Source organism: Schistocerca nitens, chromosome 1, assembly GCF_023898315.1.
Source record: "Schistocerca nitens isolate TAMUIC-IGC-003100 chromosome 1, iqSchNite1.1, whole genome shotgun sequence".
NCBI classification, from domain to species: Eukaryota; Metazoa; Arthropoda; class Insecta; order Orthoptera; family Acrididae; genus Schistocerca; species Schistocerca nitens.
In genome coordinates, this window is record NC_064614.1 from 551,243,986 (window position 1) to 551,263,715 (window position 19,730).

Sequence of the window (19,730 nt, forward strand, 5' to 3'; positions counted from 1 at the left end):
TGCTACACGCCGGCAGCATCAAAAATTTGCCAGGTAAACTCTACTGAGACGATCAGAATGCTCCATTCATTCGCAAGGCATCCTTTGTGCTGGGATATAGGAGACTCTACATAGCGGTGAGAATGTTGGCATTTCGGAGATGTTTGTTGAAAACAGGACTTACCTATTTCCAGGAAGGGTAACACGTGATGGACAGGGTGCCACGTTAGGACCATCAGGAGAAATACATTCGTCGCTATTCTGGGCTATTTTCGTAAACAGATCCTGTTAGGACAAGAATTTCCGTGCAGATAAGCTGAGAAATCACGAAAGCTCCTACAAAAGCGACTGTTAACTATTCCTGTGGCACCTTACTATTTCCGAGAATAGCCATGTGACGTCAGTATAACATTGAGAACCTTTTAGCTGCACCTGCGAGGGTGAGCCGCTATGCAGACATCTCTCGTTTGGCAATTAGGCCTCTGCTGGACTTGCAGCTATGCGTCAGCCACAGTAAACACATGCATGGGTAGACATGTCTTGCATGTAACATTAGGACTGCTAGGAACAATGCACCTGTGCTATTCTGGGAAGTGTTGCAACATATTTGTATTGTGTGTTCAGAGGGGGGACTTGGCTCTTAGTTACAAAGACCTGCGACGTCAATATAACACTGACAACCTTTTACATGCAGCTTTACTGTATGATTAAATGATGATGGCGTCCTCTTGGGTAAAATATTCCGGAGGTAAAATAGTCCCCCATTCGGATCTCCGGGCGGGGACTACTCAGGAGGACGTCGTTATCAGGAGAAAGAAAACTGGCGTTCTACGGATCGGAGCGTGGAATGCCAGATCCCTTAATCGGGCAGGTAGGTTAGAAAATTTAAAAAGGGAAATGGATAGGTTAAAGTTAGATATAGTGGGAATTAGTGAAGTTCGGTGGCAGGAGGAATAAGACTTTTGGTCTGGTGATTACAGGCTTATAAATACAAAATCAAATAGGGGTAATGCAGGAGTAGGTTTAATAATGAATAAAAAAATAGGAGTGCAGGTTAGCTACTACCAACAGCATAGTGAATGCATTATTGTGGCCAAGATAGACACAAAGCCCATGCCTACTATAGTAGTACAAGTTTATATGCCAACTAGCTCTGCAGATGATGAAGAAATTGATGAAATGTATGAGGGGATAAAAGAAATTATTCAGGTAGTGAAGGGAGACGAAAATTTAATAGTCATGGGTGACTGGAATTCGTCAGTAGGAAAAGGGAGAGAAGGAAACATAGTAGGTGAATATGGATTGGGGGGAAGAAATGAAAGAGGAAGCCGCCTTGTAGAATTTTGCACAGAGGATAACTTAATCATAGCTAACACTTGGTTCAACAATCATAAAAGAAGGTCGTATACCTGGAAGAATCCTGGAGATACTAAAGGTATCAGATAGATTATATAATGGTAAGACAGAGATTTAGGAACCAGGTTTTAAATTGTAAGACATTTCCAGGGGCAGATGTGGATTCTGACCACAATCTATTGGTTATGAACTGCAGATTGAAACTGAAGAAACTGCAAAAAGGTGGGAATTTAAGGAGATGGGACCTGGATAAACTGAAAGAACCAGAGGTTGTAGAGAGTTTCAGGGAGAGCATAAGGGAACAATTGACAGGAATTGGGGAAAGAAATACAGTAGAAGAAGAATGGGTAGCTCTGAGGGATGAAGTAGTGAAGGCAGCAGACGATCAAGTAGGTAAAAAGACGAGGGCTAATAGAAATCCTTGGGTAACAGAAGAAATATTGAATTTAATTGATGAAAGGAGAAAATATAAAAATGCAGTAAATGAAGCAGGCAAAAAGGAATACAAATGTCTCAAAAATGAGATCGACAGGAAGTGCAAAATGGCTAAGCAGGGATGGCTAGTGGACAAATGTAAGGATGTAGAGGCTTGTCTCACTAGGGGTAAGATAGATACTGCCTACAGGAAAATTAAAGAGACCTTTGGAGAGAAGAGAACTGCTTGTATGAATATCAAGAGCTCAGATGGCAACCCAGTTCTAAGCAAAGAAGGGAAGGCAGAAAGGTGGAAGGAGTATATAGAGGGTCTATACAAGGGCGATGTACTTGAGGACAATATTATGGAAATGGAAGAGGATGTAGATGAAGACGAAATGGGAGATAAGATACTGCATGAAGAGTTTGACAGAGCACTGAAAGACCTGAGTCGAAACAAGGCCCCAGGAGTAGACAACATTCCATTAGAACTACTGATGGCCTTGGGAGAGCCAGTCATGACAAAACTCTACCATCTGGTGAGCAAGATGCATGAGACAGGCGAAATACCCTCAGACTTCAAGAAGAATATAATAATTCCAATCCGAAAGAAAGCAGGTGTTGACAGATGTGAAAATTACCGAACTATCAGTTTAATAAGTCACAGCTGCAAAATACTAACGCGAATTCTTTACAGACGAATGGAAAAACTGGTAGAAGCGGACCTCGGGGAAGATCAGTTTGGATTCCGTAGAAATGTTGGAACACGTGAGGCAATACTAACCTTACGACTTATCTTAGAAGAAAGATTAATAAAAGGCAAATCTACGTTTCTAGCATTTGTAGACTTAGAGAAAGCTTTTGACAATGTTAACTGGAATACTCTCATTCAAATTCTGAAGGTGGCAGGGGTAAAATACATGGAGCGAAAGGCTATTTACAATTTGTACAGAAACCAGGCGGCAGTTATAAGAGTCGAGGGGCATGAAAGGGAAGCAGTGGTTGGGAAAGGAGTGAGACAGGGTTGTAGCCTCTCCCCGATGTTATTCAATCTGTATATTGAGCAAGCAGTAAAGGAAACAAAAGAAAAATTCGGAGTAGGTATTAAAATTCATGGAGAAGAAGTAAAAACTTTGAGGTTCGCCGATGACATTGTAATTCTGTCAGAGACAGCAAAGGACTTGGAAGAGCTGTTGAACGGAATGGACAGTGTCTTGAAAGGAGGATATAAGATGAACATTAAAAAAAGCAAAACGAGGATAATGGAATGTAGTCAAATTAAATCAGGTGATGCTGAGGGAATTAGATTAGGAAATGAGACACTTAAAGTAGTAAAGGAGTTTTGCTACTTAGGGAGTAAAATAACTGATGAAGGTCGAAGTAGAGAGGATATAAAATGTAGACTGGCAATGGCAAGGAAATCGTTTCTGAAGAAGAGAAATTTGTTAACATCGAGTATAGATTTAAGTGTCAGGAAGTCGTTTCTGAAAGTATTTGTATGGAGTGTAGCCGTGTATGGAAGTGAAACATGGACGATAACTAGTTTGGACAAGAAGAGAATAGAAGCTTTCGAAATGTGGTGCTACAGAAGAATGCTGAAGATAAGGTGGGTAGATCACGTAACTAATGAGGAGGTATTGAATAGGATTGGGGAGAAGAGAAGTTTGTGGCACAACGTGACTAGAAGAAGGGATCGGTTGGTAGGACATGTTTTGAGGCATCAAGGAATCACAAATTGAGCATTGGAGGGCAGCGTGGAGGGTAAAAATCGTAGAGGGAGACCAAGAGATGAATACACTAAGCAGATTCAGAAGGATGTAGGTTGCAGTAAGTACTGGGAGATGAAGAAGCTTGCACAGGATAGAGTAGCATGGAGAGCTGCATCAAACCAGTCTCAGGACTGAAGACCACAACAACAACAACAACCTTTTATCTGCACCTGTGGTGGTGAGTCGCTCAGCCATTAGGTCTTCGCTCGACAACAGGTAGAGAGGCATCGCGCCAGAAAAGGTAAACACGTACGCACGTCCCAGCAGCGTCTCGCATGTGGGACTGGTGTGAACGTGCCACCCAGCGTGCGTTCCTTGGTGCTCTGTTGGGAGGAATTCGTCGATACGTTGCGCTTAACGATAGTTCGAAAGCATTTTTTCCGTGCAGAGAGTTTTTGCGCATTGCATTATTTTCAGCTACTTGAGGATTGTGAGCGTGTTTGCGTAGCGCTACACACGGCGAGTGTTTCGTATCAGTGCAATATACTGTATAAACTACGTGAAATCCGTCCCTAAATAAACTGCTCCAAAATAAATAAAGTATACTCTTTCCTCTCTCCAGCAGCCCAGAACAGGCTGAGTCCTTTTCTTGCCATTTTCCCCCAGACCGCCATCTTGGATTGTGGCATGGAAGGGATGACCACTTGTGGCAGTACTGTGTACTAGGTCAGTAGGACTCTGGAAATCATGGTGAACACACTTGGTGGAGTTACTGCCTCAAATTGTCTAAATAAACTCTGCATGGAAAATAAAGACTTATGTCCATCCTATCCACCAGCCCATCACTGTATGAAACCTTTTGCTGCCAGTTCCACAGTAGAGGTCGCGATCGGATGACTTAGGTTAGTGGAGATAGCCCAAGTGACATTTTTTCCCGCCAATTTCTCACGTTAGTGGAGGAAACCCAATTCACCTTTTTTCCGCCAAAATTTGAACTTCTCACAATTTCTGGGAAGAGGATGGGGAGAGATATTGCTACGTTGCCATATCTATTACTGCCATCTTGAATCCGCCATTTTGAATAAATCTGGCAACAATGCAAAGTGGGGTGATACGCAGGTTGTCCCACTACTGTGGAGCAGTGTCCGATGGCGGCAGGTATGAAGCAAATTCCCCTGGCGATGGTCCATCTCGTGGATGCGAGCGATAGGAGGCAAGAAACAGTTGCAATGCTTGGTCCCTGGTGTGTGCAGTGTGAAGTTTGGCGATCTGCTGCTTGAAGGTTCTGACAAAACGATCTGCTTCGCCGTTTGACTGTGGCTTGAACGGTGCACTAGTGACATGCTGTATGCCATTGTGTTCACAGAATGTTTCAAATTCAATTGACATGAACTGCGAGCTATTGCTCTGCACTATGACTTCAGGCAAACCTTCGAGACAAGAAATAGAGGACAACGCCTGAACTGTTCTATGTGACGTTGTCGAGTTCATTGGCACAGAAAAGGAAATTTGCTGCTATAAGAGTCTATCACAATCAACCTATGAATGTTCCAAAAAGGACCTGCAAAGTATATGTGCATACGTTGGCATGGTGATTACGACTTAGGCGAAGCAGAGAATTTTTGTAGCAGAGTGGACTGAGTTTCCGCACATGCATCACACTGTGCCATCATCTGTTCTATTTGGGTGTCCATACCCTATCAAGAACAGTGTCGAGGCGCTACCTGTTTCGTACGAACAATCCTCCAATGTCTTTGATGAAGTAACTGCAAAACTTCTTTTTGCAAAGCTTTAGGGATTAACACACGTGACTGTCCACTGTCATTTTGAACAAGAATCACGGCATCCTGTATATCAAGGATATGCCGAAGTGCAAAGTATTGGCGCACTGTAGAGATCTTAATTATATGCAATGAGCAAGGCCAAGATGTGCGAATGAATTGTAGCAAAATATTCAAATATGAATCAGCTTCCGAGGCCTGTGCAATTTTCCATTAGTTCAGAGGAAAGGACTAAAGCAATTTAGAATCCTGAGAACCGATGTGACAACGACATGCAGCAGAAGGGTCAAAGTCTGTATCAGGGCCACTTGTAGGACGTCAAATTGCGTCCGCCATTACCATGTTGAGCTGTCGGACGATACACAATCTGTACTGGTATTGAGACAACAACAAAGCCCATCTTTCCAATTTTTTGGCAGTTCGTATAGGAACCAGCTTCATCGGATGAAACAAGGACTGCAACAGCTTGTGATCTGTTACTGAGTAGAATTTTCTGCCATACAAGTAGTGGTGGAATTTGATGACACCATACATAATAGGAAATACCTCTTTCTCTATTTGTGAATAGTTGCACTGAGCTTTGGACAACACTTTTAATCTTAAAGCAATATGCCTGTCTTTGTCACCAAATCTGTGCGAAAGCACTGCACTGATTCTATAAGAGGAATGCAACTTGCAACACAACTGGTCAAAGTGAAGCAAGCATCAATCACTGAGCAATGCAGCTTTATGTTTTTGAAAAGCAAATGGAGCTGAGATGCAATGGAGCTGAGATGCAATGGAACTGAGATTTTTGCGGCATTCGGTATGAACCGAATATAATAGTTCATTTTCCCTAAGACTGACTGCAATTCTATGATATTGTGAGGAACTGGCAGGTCATGTATGGGTAACAAATGTGACTGAAGAGGATGTACACCTTGACTGTTTATGACATGACCAAGATACTGCAACTCAGATTTTAAAAAATCACACTAGTCCAGTCTGCACTTTAGTCCTGCATCAGATAACACACGAAACAAGGCACGCAAACTTGCAATGTGTTCTTCAGGTGTACAACCTGCTACGACAATATCGTCCAAATAGTTTTAACTTCAGTAGTCAGATGTTTCAAATACTGTTGGAAAATGGCGGGTACAGAAGGCAAATGCAAACGTTTAAACAAGCCCAAATGAGTGTTCACAACACACTTGGTTTGAGATTCTTCATCTAATGGTGTTTAAAGAAACGCGTCACGCAAATCAATTTTTGATAAGTAGCGACCAGCGTCTAATCTGACCCTGAGATGCTGTGGGTGGGCAATGGAGAAGTATCAGTCACAGGTCGTGAATCGACTGTAGACGTAAGCCAATAAGAGGCGAATGCGACCTGAAGGCCTGCGGAGCAAAGCCATTGGACTTGCCCATTGACTAGATTGTATGGAAGCAATAGCTCCTCTACCTTGCAATTCTTTAAGTTCAGCAGCCACATTGTCCCATAATGCAATGGGAACAGTTCTGGCCTGGCAAAATTTCGGCTGAACATTGTCTTTCATAGTAATATGTGCAACAAACTTGTTAGCTTTACCTTGCAACACATTGTCATGAATTTGAAAGCCAAACAGATCAAACGAATCAATTCCAAATATGTTCCACAACAGGGTGATTGTAACACAATAAAGTCACAGTTCGCGTATGTGAGTGATACATGGCAGGCAAAGTACATCTTGGCAGAACTGGTATTCAACTACATTATATCTTGTCACAGAATGTGTAGAGCATTGTGTTTCTGTTTTGAACACTGTTGCTTCCTGTAAATGAATAACCTTTTTATTCTGTATGGCACAAATTGCAGGATACATTCCTCAAGTGTATAGAAAGAAATTATGTTATATGAACGTGGGTCGGTAAACGCTTTGTTTCCATGTTACATCTCTTTTTTTTCTCACCTCATATATTAAATATGCTCTCCATGGGCAATGACACATGCATCAGCCTGGTATCATTAGTGAATCTCGGATGCCTTCCAGTATCACTGGAGTATTGCATATGATTTGCAGCTTTCCATAACACGGGCACAGAGACTCTGAACATCATGTACTGCAGTTCCACACACACGAGCTTTCAAATGCCCCCACAAATAACAGTTCAGTGTGTTGAAATCCAGAGAGTGTAGAGGGCAGGCAATTAGTCCAATTCTTCCTACCCATCTGTCACTGAATATGTAATTTAGAGGTCGATAGATATTAACACTAAAATGAGGAGGTATTCCATCGTGCTTGATGTAAATGCTTTGTCACACAGCTAAAGGCACATCTGCTAATAGGTCAGGTAGAACATTCTCTACAAAATCATGGTAACTTAATCTGTTGAACCTGTGTGGAACACAGTGAAACCATATCAAATAATCATCAAAAGTGCTGGCCCAAACATTGAGAGAAATCTTTGTTGATGACTGGGTTCAACAGTTGCGTGAGGATTAACGTCTGCTCATACATGCCGATTGTGAAAATTTATCATGTGATCTTGTTGAAACGACGCCACATCTACGAACAGCATGGTTGCACTAAAATTAGGTTTGAGACTTTGTTGAGTAAACGACTCACAGAAGAATACCTGGGTAGGAAAATCAGCTGCTGATGATGCCTGCACACGCTGTAAATGGTTCGGATACAGCTGGTCCTCATGTAACTCTCGCCAGACATTCAGGTGGTCAACATTCAGTGTCGCAGCTATATGTCTTGTACTGACACAAGGATTGTCGATAACTGCATTAAGAACTGCCACCTCCCGTTGCGGTGTCCTCGTCCTTCTAGGACTCCCCCAGTCTCGAGTAACAGGCTTATATGCTCCATGTTCCCTAAGTCGACGATCAATGGCTTCGAATGTTTCCCTGTTGGGACACTTTCATCCTGGAAATCTCTCACAGTAGAAACGTCCAGCGCGAGCGCCATTGCCGTCAGCTAATCCATGCACCAAATGGGTACCTGCCACCTCTCCCATTGTGCAAGCCAAGTCAGTGATTAACTCTATATAGTAACCTGTGTGCTTGTAACGGAGTACTGCTAGCTGGAACATTTGATGTTACCTGTAAACAAGCAATGATGTACCTCGCAGGTATACCGTGATGTGTAAAACAAAACACCAGTGGTGAACGGTGTAACCAGATACCACCAAGAGTGCATGTTCCCTGTGGTTCTAACGCCCTGTTCTTGTGTGGTTCCCATGGTTAATGAGCTGCAGAAATTGAGTTGTAACATGGAAACAAAGCGTTTCCAGACCCATGCTCATGCAACACCATTTCTTTGTCTACGTGCGAGGAACATGTTCTGCAATTTGTGCTGTACATTTTTGTTACACTCTGAAAACAACTCTAGCTATGTTATTTATCCATTTCAGTTAGTAACGTGTCCTCTAAGTTTATTCTGCAAATGAATTCACAAATTACTGCTTACATGACTCCTTGTCAAATACATGCAAACATGTTGATTGGTTATATCCATTTCATCAGTTCACTGACCACTGTTCACAATGTGTTTATAAACAACTTGACAGCACAAGCAGCATGTCTATCATTGATATGAATTTGCAGAAACTGTGTTAAGTTGAATTTATTAGTCCCCATTCTTTCATCTACCATACAATACACAGACAGAAATGTCAGTCTGTAGTATTATGTCCTACACGATTTCTCAGCTTAAATTGCTAGTGACATGGTAGTACAAATCAACGTGATATCCTCATCTCAAGTATGGTCAAAATACTTAATTGCAAAAGCTAGGAAACTGGCAAATAATAATCATATTACAATAATCATATTAATATTCAAAATTTTTGATAGTCATTATGGGTCCCACAGGAAACTGTGGTCTAGTGGTAGCGTCTTTGACTAGTAATAAAAACATCATGGGTCCATATCCCACAACTACTTCAATTCTGAATGAAAATCATCACCAATTGTGGCTGAAGACTTTCAGTATAAGAAATCATCATCGTCTTGCCAACAGCTTTGTCAAAGAGGGCAGAGGTGCGGACGGAGTTTCATGGCAGGTTCAGGACATGTGGCCTGTAATTAAAAATGTGTCATGACGATCTCTCCATTGACAAAAGATTCCTGACTATTCCCCCACTCAGATCTCTGGAAGTGGATTGCCAAGGGACAGGTGACCATGAGCAAAAGACTGGATAACCAAGTAAAGGATAACGTTCTGCGAGCTGCGGCGTGGAATGTCAGAAGTTTGAATGTGGTAGGGAAGCTAGAAAATCTGTAACGGGTAATGCAGAGGCTTTCCCTGGGTATGGTGCGGATAAGCGAAGTGAAATGGAAAGAAAACAAGGATTTATGATTAGTCGAGTATAGAGTAATATCAGCAGCAGCACAAAACGGTATGACAAGACTAGGATTCGTTATGAGTAGGAAAGCAGGGCAGAGAAGGAGTTACTGTGAACAGGTCAGTGACAGGGTCGTTCTCATCAGAATCGACAGCAAACCAACACCAATAACAGTAATGTTAGTATACATGCCACTGTCTCAAGCAGAGAATGAAGAGATAGAGAAACCATGTGAGGATATTGAACATTTTATTCAGTATGTATAGGGAGATGAAAATCTAATAGTCATGGCGGATTGTAGGGGAAAGAAAAAGTTATGGGAGAATATGGACTTGGTAGTAGGAGCGAGAGAGGAGTAAGACTAATTGAGCTCTGCAATAAATTTCAGCTAGTAATAGCAAATAGTCTGTATAAAAATCACAAGAGGAGGAGGTGTACTTGGAACAGGATGGAAGATAAGGGAAGATTTCAGTCAGATTACACCATAGTCAGGCAGAGACATGGGCGTACCCAGCGAGGGGTAGGGGGGGGGCAGCTGCCCCCTCCCCCCAGAAGACCAGAAGATACTCGCAGTTTTTTACTAGTTTACTGTTTTATTTAATAAGAAATGCTGCATGTTTTCTCAGATTGTACAAGAGCATTCTTGTATTTAAAATGTTTATTAAAAGCAGTTTTTCACTGGTATACTGTTTTATTTAGTAAGAAGTGCTGTATGTTGTCTCGAGTCCTTGTTTCCTGAGACTAGTATTTCTGCCCCCCTAGTTCAGATACTGGGTACGCCCTTGGGCAGAGATCCCAAAGTCAGATATTGGATTGTAAGCCGTACTCAAGAGCAGATACAGACTCAGATCACAATTTAGTAGTAATGAAGAGTTGTCTGAAGTTTAAGAGAGTGGTCAGGAAGAACCAATGCACAAAGAAATGAGATACAGAAATACTTAGGAATGAAGAGACTAACTCAGTACCCTGTTCACCTAAAGAGGAATAGACATCTCCAAAAAGGACATTCACAGAAATCGGTGAGAAAAACGTAGGTTCAAGGGAGGTAATAGCGAAAAAACCATGAGTAACAGAACAAATACTTCAGTTGATCAATGAAAGACGGAAGTACAAAAACGTTCGGGAAAATTCACGACCATGGAAACACAAGTCACTTAGGAAGGAAATAAATAGGAATTGCAGGGAAGCTAAGGCGAAATGGCTACAGGAAAAATGTGAAGAAATCTCAAAAGAAATGAATGTCGGAAGAACTAACTCAGCATACAGAAAAGTCAAAACAACCTTCGGTGAAATTAGAAGCAAGGTGGTAAAATTAAAAGTGCAATTAGAATTCCAGTATTAAACGCAGAAGAGAGCGCAGGTAGGTGGGAAGAGTACATTGGAGGTCTCTATGAGAAGGATGAGTTGTCTGATGGCATGATAGAAAAAGATACACCATTGGACAGGGGAGAGATAGGGGGTCCAGTATTAGAATCAGAATTTGAAGGAGCTTTGAAAGAATTAAGACAGAAGAAAGCAGAAAGGATAGATAACATTTCATCGGAATTTCTAAAGTCGTCGGGGAATTACCAACAAAACGACTCGTCCCGTTGGTACATAGAATGTATGAGTCTAGCAATATACCATCCAACCTTCGGAAAAACATCATTCACACAATTATGAAGCTAGAAAGAGAGGACAAGTGCGAGAATTACCGCACATTTACCTTAACAGCTTATGCATCCAAGTAGCTGACAAGAGTAATATACACAAGAATGGAAACGAAAATTGAGGATTTGTTAGACGACGATCAGTTTGGCTTTAGGGAAGTTAAAGGCACCAGAGAAACAGTTCTGACGTTGCATGTGATAATGGAAGCAAGACTGAAGAAAATCAGGAAATGTTCATTGTCATGTTCTGGACAAAGCATTCGACAATGTAAAATGGTGCACCATGTTCGAAATTCTGGTAATAGGGGTAATCGTTATGGAAAGACGAGTAACATACAAGAACCATGAGAGAGTAATAAGACTGGAATACCAAGAACAAAGTGCTCAGATAAAAAGGATGTAAACAGAGACGTAGTCTTTCGCCCCTACTGTTCACTCTATACATCCAAGAAGCTATGATAGAAGCAAAAGAAATGTTCAAGGGAGGGATTCAAATTCAGGTGGAAAGATATCAGGGATGAGATTTGCTGATGACATTACTACCCTGATCACAATGTACAATTATTAATTTTTCGTCGAATTTTTGTCAACTGCAAAGAATTGGACATAGCTCATTGCGTAAGAATCACATATGGTAAATACAGGCAAAGCTGGAAGTTCGTTTTTTGTTTGGGTAATAGATTGTTTATCTACAAAGGTCAAAACTTATTAACATTTAGATAATTGTGTGTACTTTTGTGCATATTAGCGTGTACATTTGAATGTTCAATAATGAGCACCGCATAGACTTTCGTCGACAGTAACGTTTTACTGCTGGCGCACCTGTGGCTTAGTTCAGACGTGACTGTTGGACGTAGCACACTTTGTTTATGTGATATGAAGCTTTCTCAGGGATGCTAGAGAAGCATCCTGTGCACCGGAATCCATCGACACCCTTTCAGTGGCGCTCTCTTTTGGAGGGAGCATTTATAGTTTTCTTATGAGGTATATGCGCACACCTCCGTATCCTGGAGGAAGTCTGTTTACTTCTTCTAATGTTCTTTTAGCATCCCATCAGGGGTCGGAATTACGTACAGTGCACTAATTCTCTACCCCAAAACGTGGTTGGTCACTGTTTATAACATCCATATCCCTAGTTTGATAACAATGAAGTCCTTCGCAACGGCACTGATGTATAAAACATTCTCGAACTTCTTGGTGCGTCAATTCAGGGTAACGCCTCGAGATTTCAACCATTTCCACCACCGCCATCGTCAGGAGCAACTGACTGTCAAAATCGCAGCTGTGGTGGCCCTATATAGTCCAAAGACAGCTTTTGAATGGTCGCGTGAGCGACTAGAGATACCAACCTGGTCCTGGGCACTGGAAGTCATCTTGTTTGTGACATAGGCAGAGTAGATCTGTTGTTCGTAAGTAGTTCGCCTGGTAATGTGCTGCTCAGCATGTTGGACTTTGTATTGACTTGTGGGTTAAGTACTAGCTGCTACAATCTTCTGTTATCAAAGAAAAGTTCATGAATTTGCAGTTCTTTGAACATTAAGTACATTATATGTAAATCTAATATAATTACTTTTTATGACTATTTAATAAAAAGATAACACTTATGTTTAATTGAGAGGTTTTGCCGAAAGCTGCATTGTAAACTAACTAAATGTGTACAAATACATTTTGAAATATGTATACCTACATTGCAAAAGCTATACTGAATTTCTGTTTTCAGGTAATGGTACTAGAAATGCCAAGGTTCCGTAGTGTGGCAGGCTAGAAAAGTAATTACAGATCTCCAAATGAAGCTGTTAACACATTTTCTTTACCAAGCGATGAGGAACTAAAGAAAACGTGGCTAAGGAAAATTCCCACCATTTTCTCGAAGCTTAAGAAACCAATAATGTGCATCGAACTTTTTACTGAAGGGCGCATAACCAAGACAGAAAAGTTTGTAGATGTTGGAGATATCAAGACATTTGAAAGAAGATACCTAAAACTGAAACCAAATGCAGTGGCTTCAATTTTTCCAAATTTACCAGATTTCTTGACAACAGCTGAACCCTCATGTAGAAAATTATGCGGTGTAGAACTTGACAATCATGAGAAAGCAATGGGAGGAAGTTTGGAAGATTACATGTAATATGAAGAACAAATCGCTATTAAAAATTTTGGAGACATATGCAATTACGTTTCAGGTGCAACCCGTATCAACAAGAAACAGGGGTGCCCTGCCAAAGGTGAACAGAAGATAGTGCTGTGTTTTATTGATGGCACTTATGAGTTACCAGTTATTCTAGGTTCTGTAAGTATTAATTGTGATTTAAGTGTCCTACTTTCTGCCTACAGATACAAAGTTCTCCAGCATGAAGTGCCCACTAGAATATAAGTCAGTAAAAACCAAGCATGTATTTGACAGAATATTGAAATATATTGAGTCAATAGTGTCTGAACAAGACAATTTAAACAAGTGTTTGGTGGTTGCAAATATAGTGGATGTGCTGTAAGATGAGTTTTCGAACGCTAAATGTTCACAGCTGCAGCTGATAATTGAGCAAATGCAGTTCCCAACAAAAAATGACAACAGTCTTAGATATTGTGGGAACACTTTATTACTGGCAGCTTCTCGGATCAATGGAAGTGCGTGATTCCACTGGCCTGCTTTGACCCATGCTTTAATGCTGTTGTGATGTGTGACATCAGTGCAGTGCAGAGCTTTTGAATTGGTTGTTTTGTAGAAGTCGTGTTGTTGAGTTTGATGGTGCCCTCTGGTAGTGTATGTGTATGTTATACGTAAATTGAAGAAGAAAGGAAAGGAAATGGGAGGGAACACTGCTTTCAGCTGAATTGGGAATCGGAGGCGACGAGCTTTCTATCTATCTCTCTCTCTCTGAATGTACATGTGTGTATGTGTGTGTGTGTGTGTGTGTGTGTGTGTGTGTGTGTGTGTGTGTGTGTGCGTGTGAGAGAGAGAGAGAGAGAGAGAGAGAGAGAGGGCGAGAGAGAGAGAGAGAGAGAGGGCGAGAGAGAGAGAGAGCGAGAGAGCGAGAGGGAGACAGACAGACACACAGACCGAGAGAATTTAAAGTACACCCCCCTGATTGATTGAAAACATGCAGTCGACACTATTTGACAAAAAAATGCAGAACTGAACTGCAAAAACAACTATTTATGACTATCATTGTGAGTGACTCTTACACCATTTTTTTTAATCATAACAGTACAGTGTGTTGTTACAGTGTATTAATCAAACTCTTTCGAGGCCAAAAGTTTGAAGTAATTTAAAGACAACAGAATTTCTGAGAATAGTATTCTTTTAGCATCAAGAGTAAATAATAATCAGTGAACAGTAACGTTATTCACAATTCTGCGAAGCAGAAATGGCAAATCCGCGCGAATCGCTGCATGCTGATCTGAGTCACTAGAGGGCTGTGTTTCGGCTGTAGCACTACAAAGCAGACGTCATCAAAGTGTGCCCAGGTCAGTTGGCCTTGAGTGGTCGGTACTTATGTTATGCTGTCACAGATGGTTTCAACGTCCGCACTGGTGGCGCCACCATCCTCGCCGATGCATAAACATTACGACAAACATCTATGGCTCTTCACTCCATCAAGAACCCATTCCATGTAACGCTAAGATTATATCCGCCGTCACAGTTGAAACTTTTCTCAAATATTCTTACTTCTACAGCCTCTAATTATGGGGTCCCAGCATGTAGGAGTGTAGGACAAAAATTTTTTTCGTCAAACAATATTTTATATTTGTTTGTGAGGCTGTACTCAGCAACTGCGGATTTCTCCTGCTTACGACTTTCAATATGCCGTCGATATTCTGCTTAGTGGTCAGAGAGGGTGCGGATTGATGGCTGACGTAATTGCTTCCGCATTCACATGAAATGTTGTAAATTCCAGGAATCCTGAACCAGATTCTGTCCTTAACAGGGCGTAGCATCTGCTTTATTTTCTTAGAAGGTCGAAATAAAGATCTAATACATCGTCTTCCCAGGACTCTGCTGTATGTAGCGCCTCATTAAGGAAGGAATGCAATAGATAGCCCATCACGTCAATGTTCAACATTTTCATGTTTCCTTTTCATGGTGAATGCTGACTTGATATCACGTGACCAGTAGCTGTGACCACATACTTCAGACGATTGATTTCGTAAACCAAGTGTTCTTCGTCAGAAAAGGTTCTTGCTCTGTTTAGCATTTTATTTAAAGCCACTCTGTTCTCTACTGGATAGTGAAAACTCTGGGCGCTCAGATATAAATTAATGTGCATTGGCTTGCGTTATACTGAATGGCTGAGATGTCCATCTGACTTTAATTGTACCAGAACATCTAAAGACGGCAGCCTTCCCTCTTTCTCTGTCTTGATGGTGAGCTGAATGTTTTGGTACATGCTGTTCATATGTTCCTGGAAGTGCTCAAGAGCTGCTATGCCATGTGGCTGGACCATGAACTGTCGTTAAAAAAACGATAAAATAAAGATTGACGAAGGGGAGTTGTGCACATTTCGCAAAATGTTCCACTAAAAAAGTTGACCATTACAGTAGACAATGGAGAACCCATAAGCATTTCGTCCATCATTTCATAAAATTTATCACTGTACAAGAAGTAGGTGGTCGTCGTAACATGTCGGAACAGCTTGTTCGTTTCAGGAGGAAAATGCCCTGCCACAGTTTCGATGTGTCCTCCACAGGAGCAAACCACATCCAGGCCGACTGAAATATCGTTTGGGGTCACCTCTAATTTGTTTAATTTTCTCAATGAACATCTGAGTGTTTTTAATGTGATGTTCACAACGACCGACTACCAGAGTCATCAACTTAGTTAAATATTTGGCCAGCCTCTAGGTAGCAGAACCAATGGCGCTAACAACTGGCCTCAGTGGAATACTTTGCTTGTGAATCCTTTGTAATCAATACAGCCTAGGTCTAGGTGCTTGTCCCTTTTGATGACATCCTCTGGTAGGCTAGAATTCTTCAGGAGCTCCACCGTTTTTCTTCTGTATGACAGAGTTGGGTCCCATTTTAGGCATTTGTACATGCTATCTTCCGCCAACGATGTCACTTTGCTGTGATATTCACTGGTATTAAGAACAACTGTGGCACTTCTTTTGTCAGCAGGAAGTACCACAATATCTTCATCTTTCCACAACGCATGAAGCCCCTCTTTCTCTGCTCTGCTGATGTTGGATTTGGGCTGCTTGGCTGAGGCTAAAATGTGTAAGATGTTTTCATTTCTTGGCAGGACCTCATTCTCTTGTATTTTACTGTTCACTGTGTTTCACCAGTTCATGACCGTCTTTTACTCTCTCATCAAAAGAAAATAAGCAATAGTATTGAAATGCGCTAAATACAGAGGGTATTTAGGTATGTGTAAGTCTTAGATGCACATTTGCACTTAGTGAAAGTAACCTTATACCTACATAGATGTCCGCCTGTTTAGCTGGGTGGTAACATGCTTGCCTCCCACACAGCAGGCCCGGGTTCGATTCTCCGCCGGGTAGGAGATTTTCTCCATTCGTGGACTGGATGTTGTGTTCTCCTCATTATCATTTGATCTTCATCACTGGCACGCAAGTCACCCAATGTGGCGTCGACTGCAATAAAATAAGACTTGTACTTGGCGGCCGAACTTCCCTGGATGGGGCCTCATGTCCTATAACGCCATACGGTCATTTTTTTTCCTACAGAGATATAGTTAGTATCACAATAAACACAGAAAAAGCATAGATAAAAGTGATTTGATGCCACTGCAGACCTTCTTCAGATTAATATCTCTGTACATGTGCAAACAAATAATACAACTCGAGCTAGTATCGATCCCTTATCATTGATATAGATATGTGTGTTGCAAACAAAATATTCATTCCAAAACATATCAGGATACGTGATGTTTCATGTTTTTTAGTTCATTTGTTGATCAGCATGACAAATATTCTCATAGCTGGTAATTATTTTTCATAATGTTTATTTACTGGTACTTGTTCAAATCTTTGTGTGGTTCAAATGGCTCTGAGCAATATGGGACTTAACTTCGGAGGTCATCAGTCCCCTAAAACTTAGAAGTACTTAAACCTAACTAACCTAAGTACATAACACACATCTATGCCGGAGGGTCCAGACTGTAGCGCCTAGAACCGCTCGATCACTTAGGCCGGCAAAAAATCTTTGTGTGGGTACAAGCCTTGAGTCTTATTGGTTCTAGGGTTTCTGAGTAAATAACAACCTTGGTGTGGAATGCATGAGATGATGTACAGCCTTCATAAAATAGAGACCACTTGCTGTCCTTTGCAGTGAGTTCAGAGCAAAACATAATTTCCTACTTCATCATTTTGTGTGTTTCTGAGATACTTGTAGTATTGTGGTTTCCTAAGCTGTGCTTGACGATTGAGTGCAACTGACAAAGATCTTATCTTTACTTTGTATGATACTGTTTGTCTTGGAAATTTCGGAAGCAGGTCTATACACCCATTTTTCTCATTGAGATTCAACATCAAGTCTCCTAGTGGGCATGCTGTGGCGTAAATAGAAAAATGGTTCACTGCCTGCTCAAGCAAATCAAGGTACTGCAACCAAGAAGTGTGTTGCTTATGTGTATGAGTGCGTATGAACCTGTTTAATTCATGGAACATCTATGTGCAAGCATTTTCTGTTGGGTTAAGGACCAATTCACACTGGTCATCATCACATCATCACCTTATGGCACTGTCACATCAAGATGTATTCACACTGTTCATCACATCTTGGCATGTCAAGTCTATTCAGGTCACGTGACATCAACTAGCATGGCTGTCCTCAACTGTTTTCTCTGCGGGAACTGCGATCTTTGCAAGATGATTTTCAACTGTTTTTATGAGCGAAGTGCACATACATGAACATTGTAGCTAGTTTATGTTGATGCTGGAGTCCACATTTGTACGAAAATGACATTTATTGAACTCAAATGGTCAGCTTACAGGGATAGCTTGTATATTAGAGAATGAAGACAGAAGTGTAAAACAACACAAAACAGTGCATGGGTCCGAAAAATGTCATTACATGATACAGAAGCGAAATTTCACTCACTATACAAGGAGTCAAATAAGAGGAATTTTCTTTTTTATTTTAGGTAGTCGAAGCATCAGTTTTTTCATATGTTACTTCAAATTGCACACAGAATTATTAAAAGAAGCACAGTGTTTCGAGCTGCCATCACATTTCAGAAAAACAGTTTTGTTTAAGGTTAAGTTTAGTTGCTAGTCCATAACAGTCATATCTCCCTCCCTCTTCAAGATTAATAGGTTTAATTTACGTCTTATATTTTGCTTTTAATAATTCAAATACCTTATTTGAACTGGCGTTAGCTAATGAAACCGTGTAAGTATTGACCACTGATGCCCGCAAAACTGTTTCACATACAATCTGGAGAGCTACTTAACAACAAATAAGCCTTTACAAATACTTATTTAAGCAAAAAACTTATAATATCTGAAGGTTTCAGTCCATTTCCTAATGAAACGCTACAAATGCCGGACAACACACAGACAAATTTCACCTACTAATTAATCTGATTATACCCACTGTACCTTTTTCACTTCAAGTTGCAGCCGCACTACAATGCATTTCATTGAAAAAATAATAAATACAAAATCAGTATGTATAAAAATGCACTGTATAAATGTAGTAGTGGGCAAGTAACTTAGTGTGCTCATGTTGTACAATTCCAACTGTTGCCTCACTGCTTCAATTAATCTTTTGTCGTTTATTATAAATTTTAACAAAAGAAATAAAGAAACAAAACAATTTATAACAATTAACAAAGAAAACAAAACTGATATTAACCACAAAAACCACAATGAAACTAAATATTGAGAGCTGTTCACGGCCATGTATCGCGAGGAAATAAGCTTGGGGGTCACGTGATCAACAATTTACCGATGATGTCAGCTGTCAAATTTTTCTTCTTAAGAAACTTGACAGTGGGGACAGGACGGGATGTCTAGTGTGGATGCCGCCATTCGAAATCACTGCAGAATCTTTCTATGGGAAGGGATGTGACATGACATGATGGCCATTGTGAACTGGCCTTTAAGCGTTGATATTAAAATTATTTACATCCCATTTTCTCGCAAAAACTCCCTCAATTTTTACTTCGTGAAGTAAGATGTATTGGCCTTATCAACGACTTCGGTTTACCTACTGTGGGAAATTCTTTAGATAATTATGCAGCCATAGCGAACTTAGCAGCATATAACTTTACACACATGGAAAAAAGTCATATAATGCAATAACATATTAAATACCTCCATGAACGGTCAGATATGGACCTGCAGCGTCGACAGATACTATTTCCAGTGTTTTGTTAGGCTAAATAGAGTGTAATTCAGTCTTCCTAGTTTTGCTACTGGATTTTGCTTTCTGGCAGATAATTCAAGATCGAAAACATATCGAGAGGTGCAGTGAATCAAAACATACAAACTCTACACGTGTTTCAGAAGCACTGAAGCTTGCTTCAGGAAACAGAGTCCGAAATTCACGTTAGTCGACGAACCTAAAACTATA